At 37.2% G+C, this 11,663-nt stretch overlaps 1 pseudogene; it reads right to left on the bottom strand.

Annotated features, from left to right (window-relative positions):
• Positions 1-39: 39 nt before the first annotated feature.
• LOC113438678 (uncharacterized) lies at positions 40-5,982 on the bottom strand (annotated as a pseudogene).
• Positions 5,983-11,663: the final 5,681 nt, after the last annotated feature.

Below are 11,663 nucleotides of genomic sequence, written 5' to 3' on the forward strand. Positions count from 1 at the left end.
CCTGGAATAGCTCCAACTCTAAGCATTGTTCAAGACAATTCAACCATGATCAAGATTCTGTTGTTTAGTCTGATCTTTCCCTTCTTCCAAAGCTGGCTCTTCCTGGACATCCTGCTGAATGGCATCATGTTTGGTCCTGGCATTAAGCTTGCAGGCCTATTCCAGCAACCCTGAACATTGCACATTTGTTACCGTGCTATAGGTCAGGAGACCAGCATGTTCAGCATGCATCAAGATCCTACTCCAGGAAGAATCACCATTGAAAGAGATGTAAGGTGAGACTAAGCAATGGCCCCTCAACCTTGCCAAAGTTGACAAAGAAAGTTTGATCTGTTGCAGTACAAAGTACAAAGACTGTTGAAGAAGAGTTCCATCCCCAAGAACAACTTCTCATATTAATTTAGTGTGTAAGCAGGGGTGGGATACGACAGGGTTAACTACCGGTTCGGGATTTACAAGCTTCCCTGCATGCTGTGAGCTGCGCGCCTGTAAATCGTCATCAGCACGCTGCGTGCAGAGAAGCAGTCTTTGAAACAGCCCTCTTTTCCTGCTTTTTTAACTGCAGCTGTGCCTCATTCGGCAGCTGAAGTTGAAAACTCAGGAAAAAAGATCAGGTAAGAGCTCAGGTGGGCAGGTGGGCAAAAACATCAGCAGACACAGAACCGGTTCTATGTCTGCTGCTCTTCAGAGCTACCAGTTCTACATAGGTGGACAGAACCAGTAGAAACCTGTGTGCAAGCCTGGCTTGCCCAGGCTAGGTGGATTGCTCCCAGATTACATTCTGCTTTGCTTACGCAAACTAGCAGCCAACCTCTCCAGGTAGAATAGAAGTCCTTTCTGAATTTCATAATTGTATTAAAATGGGAGAAACTATCTAAATTCTTTAATTATTTTAGGAGTCATGGCTCCACAAAGTGAGAAAACTCCTGCCATTTGAGTTTTCTTTTCATTTACAAATCCTCTGTTAGAGTGAGCAACTTCTCTTAACCAGAGAGCCATACTAGAACTTCCTGGATATACCACATCCTGTACTCCAAAAATGAATGAGGGCAGGAACTACCTTAATGGGTGAAATGGAGGCCATATTGCACACCTCAGTAAAGCTTACAGAATCCATATTATTCCTTAACCTCCACCCACCCACTAGTTGAAAAAATGGCGAGGGTGGGGGGAAGAAGCCACTTTGTTGACTTCATCCTTTCTAAAAGAGCTCAAGGATCATAAAATTATGTTGGCAGGCTGCATGCTGTTCCTTGGACAGCTTTTTCTTCCTTTATTCTATAGGTTCTATACCTTCTTCTGAAACAAGCTTCATTTGATTAACTCCAACATTACTTCTCCATATATTGATGATATTGTGACTTTCCTATCTGTGTGTTCTTTTGGCATGTCACTCTAAACTACTTTTCTCCATGTCTGGGGAAGACAGGCCCCAGCCCCTTGCAAAATAGTATCATGAGTAACATAATCATACAGGTATACAGGTCTCACCTGCTGCCATTCTCCTGAGGTTATAATGAAAAATATGCTCATTTAATCAGATCTTGTTACCACGCCTTATAGGTTATCATTTTTTTCCAGGAAAAACAAGCAGGTCCTGCCCTTTTCTAAAAGCTGAGGTAGCAAAGTACATTTCATACTATGTGGACGTGTGACACTGCCAGCAACATTTCTATGAGTTGACTCATTGCAAATTACTTCCGAATTTCTGTTTTCCATTGTAAAATGTAGTGGGTGTAAGTGAGAGAGAGGGAAGGAATGAAATTGGCTGTCTCTTCAAAAACTTTTTTTAAAATGTTTGGCCTTGGAGAGAGTCCTAACCTCAAACTTTGGTGGCTGTTTGGACATTTTTGTTGCGTATACATAAGTGGCTGTAGCGCTGCAGGATGCAATGTCTCCTAGAGACATCTTCTTGTCATCAGGATAAGTAGAGTTTTTGCCAGACTTGGGTTTGGTACAACTCATTTTTTTCTTTGGAATCAATATGAAGGAAAGTTTTAAAAAATGGTTAAATAAAAAGAAAATATAAGCAAACTGATAGGGCACTATTAAAAATCTATTTGTCTTGATTCTTTCCTCTCCTTCCCCAATAGGCTTGGTTTGGTTTAGTTCACTCTTAATAGAAACTGGTACATTTTTTCTGGTAGATTACTACAAAAATGTTGATGTATATATAGTCTATTAAAAGCCTCAGTGCACTAGTTTATACAATGAAGCCATACTGTCTATGCTTGAGGTTATCAAACGTTTTCATGTAATAGAATATCCTGTCCTCTCTCTCTCTCTCTTTCTCCCTCTCCCTCTCCCTCTCCCTCTCCCTCCTCTCATGCAAATGGCTGTGGAACCTTCTTGGAACTGTTGAAAGGACTCCAGTATTGTAGACTGGAAATAAATGATGTCGTATCCCTCCCCCTGTGTTGTGAGAGGGCTGTTCAATTCTTACATAGATGGCCTCTTTCACCCCTCTTTCAAACTAGTAGTACTCTCTGTCCAAAATGTGGATTTTGCTGTCTTCAGAACAGTGGCCTTTGTCTTTTAAATGCAGATGGACTGTTGAATCTTGTCTTGGTAGGTTTGTTCTCTAATGTTGTGACATGCACTTATGAAGTGGTTTCGTTTCTCCAATGTACAGATCTGCACATGGTTCACTGCATTGTACTGCATATACTACATTGCTCAGTTTGTGTTTGGGTATTTTATCATTGAGGTGAACAAGCTTCTGCGTTAGTGTGTTCTTGGGTTTGAAGTATACACATATGTTGTGTTGGCTAAAGATTCTCCTGAGCTTTTCTGATATTCCTGCAATATATGGAATGACAACATTGCTTCATTTATTGTTCTCTTCATTGTCTGTTATGGAGGAGGTGTAAGATCTTTTGGGGGGATTTGGGATAACCACACACTCTGAGGGCTTCCTTGAAGTGTTTCAGTTTTTTTTTCCCCCATCTTTGCTGGTAGACAGGCCTTTAGCTCAGTGATTTGAAGATCCCTATTTTGTGCTCCAGTGGGTGGTGAGATGTAAATATTGATCTCTCTGTGTGGGTTTTCTGTAAACTTTAATGTTAAGACTGTAATCCTCCTCAATGCGTATGGCATAGTCCAGGAAGGCTAGACTATTTTCCTAAACATCTTCCCATGTAAATTTGATGTATCTGTCCACAGAGTTAATATGTTTGTTGAACACTTCCAATTCCTGTGTTTTGATCTTGACCCAAGTATTGTCCACATAGCTATACCAGTGAGTGGATGGAATTCCTGTGGTCTAGGGCTTTGGTTTCTTCCTCTTCCATATAGAGATTGGCCACAATGGGGGGACACAGGTGAACCCATGGCATAGTTGTGTTTTTGTCTGTACACACCTTCATTTTATTTAAAATAGGTAATGGTCAGAGATCCAGCATGGCATATATGTGGTCTGGGCTGAGGTTGGTTCTGTCACCTAGGGTGCTGCCTTGTAGCACTTGTTTCTTCACTACTGTGAGAGCTTCGGTTGTTGGAATGCAGAAGAAGAAGGAAATCACATCATAGGACACAATGGTCTCATCCAGATCCAGTTCTAGTTTCCATACTTTGCTGGCAAAGTCCTGTGAATTGTTGATATGATTGGTGGTGTTGCCAACTAGAGGACCTAATAAGGTGGTTAGATGTTTTGCAATGTTGTAGGTGACAGAGTTGATGCTGCTGACAATTGGTCTGAGTGGAGTTTCCTCCTTATGGATTTTTGGGAGTCCATACATGCAGGGGTAGCTTCTCCAGGGCAAAGGCGGTAACATTGTGGCTTGTCAATTGTATTGTCCTTCAGTAGGTGTTGCAAGAAATCAATCACCTTTTTCTTGTAACTGCTCATGGAGTTTCTCTTCAGAGTCTCATATGTAGCTGTGTCCTTCAGAAGACTGTTCACTTTAGCCTTGTAGTCATTGTGTTCAGGATGATTGCACATCTTCCTTTATCAGCTGGCAGGATTTTGATATTTGGATCTCTTCCTAGGGATGTCAATGCTCTACTTTCTTGAATTGTGAAGTTGGAAGGGGGTGTTTTGGCACGGGCAAGGACTGCAGATACCTTCATCCTTAATTGTTATGCCTCTAGTTCTGCCAGTTTATTGTTCTTGATGACTGACTCTGTGGTAGTAAAGAAATCTACAATTGTAGCTGTTCTGGTGTTACTGCAAAATTCAGTTTGTTCTGTGAACAAAACATAATTTTTTGTTTGGGTAAGCTCTCTGTCAGGCAGATTTCTCACCCATTGATCAGTTTTCTAAGACATGCCATGGTCCATCTGGGTTGGTTTTTCTGTTTTGTATGTTTTTCCTGTCTAAGCTATAGGGTAGAAAATTTGCCTTTTTGTCATTCTTTGCTCTTGTTGTGTTGTGTTAGTTGTGCCTTCTTTATAAATTCTGTGACCTATTCTAATATTTCTGTTGCTAAAAGTGATTTCAGCTCATCTTATTCTTTCATTGAGAAATTAGAGTTCTGCTTTCTGCAGGATGTTCTCTGACTATGTCCCTTTGCTGTTGAACACAGGCACGGGCTGTTGGGGATGAGTCTGTGTTGTCTCCATCTCAAATTGAAGCGCAAATGGCTCCTGTAGTCTGCAATTTTTCTGGAAATCCATTCATACTTCCACGCTATTTGAAGGGTGTTCATCCCCAAAGCACCTTGGCGCAACCATGACCTGGATGACTGAGAATCTCCATAGACATTTAGCTATAGTGGAAATTATTAACCTATTAGTAGTATTGATGAAAGATTTAGCAAGCCATTGTAAATGGAAAAAAAAGATAATGAATGACATCTTTTTAGCAACATGTCTTGAAACATGTCTCTTGGGTTCCATCTTGTAATGATAATTGCCCTGACAAAATATATAAATGTTCAATATACAGTTATCTGAATGTATAATGAAGACAATTATGAATTGTGGTCCTTCTAATCCAAGTCAACAATCAATCTGATAGTTTTGCACAAATGCATTCTGTCCTATTTGATGATGAGTAAATGGTGCATGCATGCAGGGTCTTCAGGGAATAGCCAGAACAAATTGACACTGAGGAAAAGTCACTGCTATGCCATAGGGGTTAATGTAAACTTCCACCCAAGACAGTTCATGAATTCACATGGGTTAAAGGATCTATGGTTCCAGTAGAAAGGCCACTGTCATTCAAACTGCATTTGAACTTTGGAATTGAAAGAGCACTGACAGAATAAAAGTCATGAATGTTAAACAAGACTACTGCTTCCTTCAGCTGCTATTTTATTTTACAGTATTGTCCACCAGTAGATTCTGGTTCTGCCTGAACTAAAGACTAACAATATAGTTTATTCTTGGTGAGAAAAAGTAAGAAAAAACTAACAATTCAAAAGCTTGCTTTGGTTAAGACAGAGAAATAGTACTAAGGATCTGGACAACTACTAAAGGGAAGCAATAAGGCATATACAAAATATCTAAAAATAAGACTGTGTTGTCTTAATTTTCAAGGGTTAGCAAAAATGTAACCCATGTTATTCTCCACTCCTAATAACTAAGGAGTTCATTTCTCTCTTTTTAAAAAAAAATAAAAAGAACTTGGATTGATTGCTTTAATAAGTGTGACTCAGAGAATGAAAGGGTTAAATCTTGATCCTTGTAGAAGACCAAAGACACTTTCTGCATGAATGCTTCCAAGTGTTACTTAAGCTCCAAAAGCTGTGGTTAAAAAGTAAACTTTATGGATAATTGATCTACACTATCTTTAATATTCTCAATGAAACTGTCTTTCACTGTGTTTCTTCCAGACCAATAGATAGGTCTCAGTGACATTTATATCTTGATTGATTCAACTCTGGACAATCTCTCTCCTTGCTGGTTGCTTCCATGCTATTTGAGCAAAGTGAGAATAATAAACAGGAGAGTTATATGCAAATAAAGTCTTTGCAAAAACATACAAATAACAGCACTCACTTTTGGGCAGACAAAAAAATAAGGGTTTCCTTCTTCATTCATCCTCACAATTCACAATTCCTTCATCCTCATTCATCTTCACAATTCACAGTCCATCTGCTTTAAAGACAACACAAGACTTCTGAAATCCTAAGATCCTGGACAATAGGGTTGCATACCTTTTTGAACCTGGTTCAATATTTAATAGCCGATCTTCAAAAAGGACAGGTTATGAGGCAGGGAGTAATGGTGTTGCTCTACCAGCATGGTAGATCAGCTCTGTGGATAATGAGAATAAGGGCAAGGACTTAAACCTGTTATACACTGGATGTACAAACAAGGGAAACAAGCAAACTGACAGAGGTATGTCTAGTGGTAGTTCAAGACAGAATAGGACATGGGGGAAAATTCTTTTATGTTCTTCATCCAGGAAACACCAGAATTAATGCAAGATACATAAAGATGCCACTGTGTAGGAATATGATAACTCTGAAAATAAAAATACTATTTTTTCAGGGCACGGGGAAAAACAAGATGATAGCCTGTTTGACAGATTAATTATTACATGTGTTAAGTTCGGAAGGTTGGGCTCACAAAGATGAGAGACTCCGGTTCAGTAACAACAGCTCTTTATTTCTCTGCTAGAACAAGCTTAAAAGAATAGTACCCGCGGCGGCTCTTTTATAGAGCTCGCCAGGGCTTGGCGGCCAAGGACATTGCTTCAAGTCTCCCGTGCTTGGTTTCGACCAATCACGGCGGACTCTTAGCGAGCCAATCATAACTGCCCTGGTTGTCCAATCAGGTAGCGGTTGAAACAGACCAATGGGAATGCAGGGTTTCAAGTCTGCTAATATGGAACAATATGGAGCTTGTATGTTATGGTTCATGTGCAAATCAGGGTTACACAAAGCATCTGGATACTTCAGTGATTCACTAGAATGAAAACACTTAAAGATATATTCTTTGAAATATTAAGTCCAACCTTCACCTTATCAAGAGCTTTCTTTTTAAAGAAATTTAAAGGAACCAAACACTTTGTGAAATTTTGCATCGGGAAAAGAAAAAACAAAACAAAAGCCTATCAAGTATCACGATAACACAGACATATATAAAACTTGCAAATTGTATCATGTAGGTTTGGAATATATCAGAATACATAGACTATAGCAGTGTTTCTCAACTTTAACAACTTTAAGATGTCTGGACTTCAACTGCCAGATAGGTGTGTCAAACTGGCGGCTGGTGGGCTGGAAGCATGACGTACAGGCCACACCCACCCCAGGTTAAGGTAGCAGACTAGAAACCAGGAGACAGTGTGTTCTAGTTCCACCATAGGCTGAAAGCTAGTTTGAGTGACCTTGGACCACTCATTCACTCTCAGCCCTAAGAAGAAGGCAGTGGCAAACCAGTTCTAAAAAACCTTGGCAAAAAATTTTTCAGTGACTTCTCCAGGCACTCTCCTAGAATTGGACATGATTGCACAACAAAAATATACATACAAAGCCGGAAATAATTTCAGATGGAATTTATGTATTTAGATGTATTATAGTACAAAGCTACAGTATCATGCGTAGGTTTTTAAGATTCTCAAACAGAAATACTAAAATGATCTAGTCCTCCAAAGAAAAACACTCATAAATTAAATCTGTGGATTTTTTTTTTTGCTTCTTTTACATGAAAAGCAAGATCTAGTGATTTCTCCCCCATATTAAAGTATCGTACATTTTTAATTAAACTGTCTCCTTCTCTCTCTTTTCCTCCTAGTTTACTCTCTTCTTTTTTGCTACTTGCTTCGTGTTATCATTTAAAAAGTACAGGATTTTTTTTTAAAAAGCACTGAGTAATGTAAAGAGAAAAGGGAAATATAAGTGTCAGCACATGCCTGTGTGAATATATGCATGTACACACACTCAATCACTTGGCTTTAGTGTTCATTTAATGATTCCTGTAATTATTTTAAATTGTGTGACTAGCAATCTCTTTAAAAGTATAGCATTGAAACACACTGTTTCAAGTCTTGAAAATATTAGTTGTAATTGTTGAAACTACTAACAAATAACTAGTGTAGATACTATTTATACAGATATCCTGATATTTTAAATGATTTTTATACTTGGCCAGATTCCAGAAAAAAAAAATAAGCATGATTAAATCCAATGAAGACGATTCCTACATGGTTATGTGCTTTTTACTACCGATATTGCAAAATAGCAGGTATGATAATCTCTTACAGCAAAAACAACAAAGCCTTGTGGCACTTAAAAACAGAAGAATTTTAATGTAGTAACTATTTTAATGGGACAGATTCTATTATGCAACTCATAATATGGATTTTTTAATGTCTCCATAAAATTGTTTGCATCATCCCATGTTTCTTTCATGTTTAAGCTTCATGAATTTTTTTTCAGTTAGAGAATATAGTACATGATTAAACCTGTTCTGCTGAAAAAAAAAACTAAATTCCTTTAGGCTTTGCTCCCTCTAACAGATTCTAATGATAAAAATCTGTAAATGGAAGAAACATTTGACTATTGATCTGGGATTAAAATGAAAGCCACTTACTGCTGATCAATAAGTGACCTCAGTATCAACCATTTGTCCATCTTTTTAAAACATGGATTCCCCCAGCACGGCTTCCCTTAATGCCAACTAGGGCTGAGTAGAGCTCTGAAGAGATGATTTGATTCAAAGGAGATTAAATGACTCACCTCTTTAAATCAAATCTTCAAATCAATCTAAGGTGTCAAATAGAATCAGGTTCCTTTGAATCTCTTCAGAGAGATGTGAAAGTGATTCAGAGATTCAACAATGTCTGTGAAGTTATGAATCTTTGGAGGGTCTCAAACACTGGGACAAATCTCATTCTGTACGTGGTGAAATGGGGTGCGGGGGAGGGGGGCAGAGGTTGCACTGTGTGACATGATGGACTGTCTAAAATTGGCAAAATTAATGAATATTTATCTTCACGAATAGTCTCTCACAGCATTTGTGGAATTGTGCTGTACTATTTGTGTCTTATTCTGCTAAAATGTGAATAGAAAGATTTACTTGGAAGGAAAGAGAGAAGCTGATATATTTTGTTCGTGTTTTTTTAAGCTGGCTTGCTATTTCTTTATGAATCTACTACTCCCTTTTCCCAAATCCATATCCTTTTATCCTTATCCTCCTTTCATCCTTTCTTTGTCTGACTTGAAGTCTCCCTTTCCAGTTTATCTACAGTTCTTCAAAGCTTTCAGTCTCTTTTTCCATTTTCCCTGATTTCCCTTGAAAACAATTCCTCTGTTTTCTTTTGGCTATTTGTTTTTTGTTCTGAACCGAATGAATATGTAACCGAGTATTAATAGGTTTGAGATTATGTATTTTCTGCTGAATTATTCTGTGTAACATATACTATTTATATATTTCATAGTGCATTATATATACAAATATGATGGCACATATATTTCCCAACGTTTTTAAAGATTTTTGTTTAAATTGTATAAACAGTAAATAAGGTTATCATAACCAGAAGATGACTTAGCCAATAAGCTAAATTAATTTCTGTGCCTACAAACTTTATTATGCTGTCCTAGAAAAGCAAGTGGTCTCTTCTTTCTTAAGTACAAGATATTTCTATTTTTAAAAAAATCAGTCTAACATAGGTTGTCTATAGGTTGTTTATTAGACAGTTTAGAGTCTACTGTGTTGTACTGTATTTCTCAACTCTGTTCCATAAAAAGGAAATGATTAATATGTAAAAAAATGTATTGCTGGGAAATCTTTGAAGTTATCTGCCTGAAGCTTTGCAAATTTAATGTCTTCTAAAAGTTTATCATTTCTGTTGTTTTCATCTCATTTGGCCAAAATGAAGCAGCGACAATATACTATTTGATGTTTTCCCATTTTATTCTATTCTATTCTGTATTTTTAATCAAACTTTGGTTCTGAACTTGATTTGAATCAACCATTACTGAAATGTCAGGGTTCACATTTCAAACTTATCTTGGCTTATTTGCATTTATCACAGATTTTCCACACTGACATATAGTGGCTTAAATTTCTGGGAGAATTTAAGGAGTATCTTATGGGGGCTTTCAGAGAATGACAATGTTATACTTGCAGTGGACAGTTCCTGCTCTTTTTGGTTAAGTGTTTATCTTTTACTTGCACATATATTTAAACTACTGAAAAACATTTCAGAAAACCATGATTGACAGTTAGCAGGTATGTATATAAAAAGAAGGAGTAAATTGGTTTTAGGTAATTGCAGAATCTGATAAGGTTGAGTTGCGTGCAAGTGTAAAATTAGGGTGAAGACAGAATCTCAAGGTCATCATTGACTAATGCATTCTTGGACATTTTGTCAGAAGTGGACTTTTACCAAACAATGGAAAAAACCCAAACTGAAGGTTACTGAAGCAAAAGCACTTGGCTGTACAGGGGCTTAAAACAAAACCCTAATTATACCAAATCTCTAAGATGTGAAATTCACTGTTATCAGAGAGGAATGAGAGAAAACAACAGTTAGCAATTGCTTCCTGGGACATGCAAAAGAGTTCTGTCATGTAAACAGGGATAATTACATATGTAACTTACAGTTCCCACAGAGGAAAAGACAATTTCTAGAAAGTCCATTAGTCCCTATACTGCAGGAAGATTTCACTATACACTAATCTAAAGGATATGAAATCTGAAATCTCAGCAGTTATGTCTGCTAACTCTTGCAGGACATCTCAATATCTTTGCATGTTGAAATGCCCTTCTCAGAAGGGTATGGCTGCCACCATCTTTGTTATCCTTTTGGCACCAGACAAAGATATTTTCATTTTCCCAGGCTTTTAAAATTAATTGTTTTTTTCAAATTCTTTATAATATTTTGTTATTTTTGTGGTTTAGATTTTACATATGATATATGATATATGATATATGATATATGATATATATATATATGTATATGTATTTATATATATATATATATATATATATATATATATATATATATATATATATATATATATATATATATATATATATATGTTGTGATTGGAAGGATCGGTCCTGTTGGGAGTTTTGACTCTGATGAATGTTAGATCATGGATTGACGTCAGAACCAGGAAACGTTAATCTGAAGGGCAAGCCAGTTAATTAGCACGTTGCCTTAATGGGTATAAAAGGACACAGCTGAGCTGGTGCTTTTCGCCAGGAACAAAATGACTATTTTGAATGAGGACGTTACTGCAAAGAGCTCTCTGTTTGTTTGAATTTCGAAGGGGAGTCCTAACAGTTTCTGCCAGCCGTTATCTTGTTACTTCCTTCAGTTTGATTTGATTGTGAAACGGCTGCTTTATGTTTGTTCGTTTGAATTTCCAAGAGGAGACATAACATATATATATATATGTTATAGTTGAATTTGTATTATAAATCACTAGGAAATTTTAAAATAGGGAATATCATGCAATTTTTAAAAATAAGTTGATAAATATTTTGAGAAGAATTGGCAGTAAGGAAACCATTCTGCTTATTTCAGAGGCATATATGGATTGGACATTGTAAAGAACAGAAGGTTGAATTAAGTGAATATTGGTCTTATCTAGCAAAGCTCTTTTGTTGTTTTAAGTTCTCACATGGCATTGAAGACCAATCCATTGGACCAATGGATGTTTGGGGCTGCTGAACACACCAGGAATTTTGAGAGTATTCACAACAGTACACCTCTTGTGACTTGCTAGATTATGGACCAGGAGCAAGGAGAGTCAGCTTCTACT

The sequence above is a fragment of the Pseudonaja textilis genome, chromosome 1, assembly GCF_049901715.1.
Source record: "Pseudonaja textilis isolate UNSWEBS1 chromosome 1, rPseTex1.2, whole genome shotgun sequence".
Taxonomy (NCBI): domain Eukaryota; kingdom Metazoa; phylum Chordata; class Lepidosauria; order Squamata; family Elapidae; genus Pseudonaja; species Pseudonaja textilis.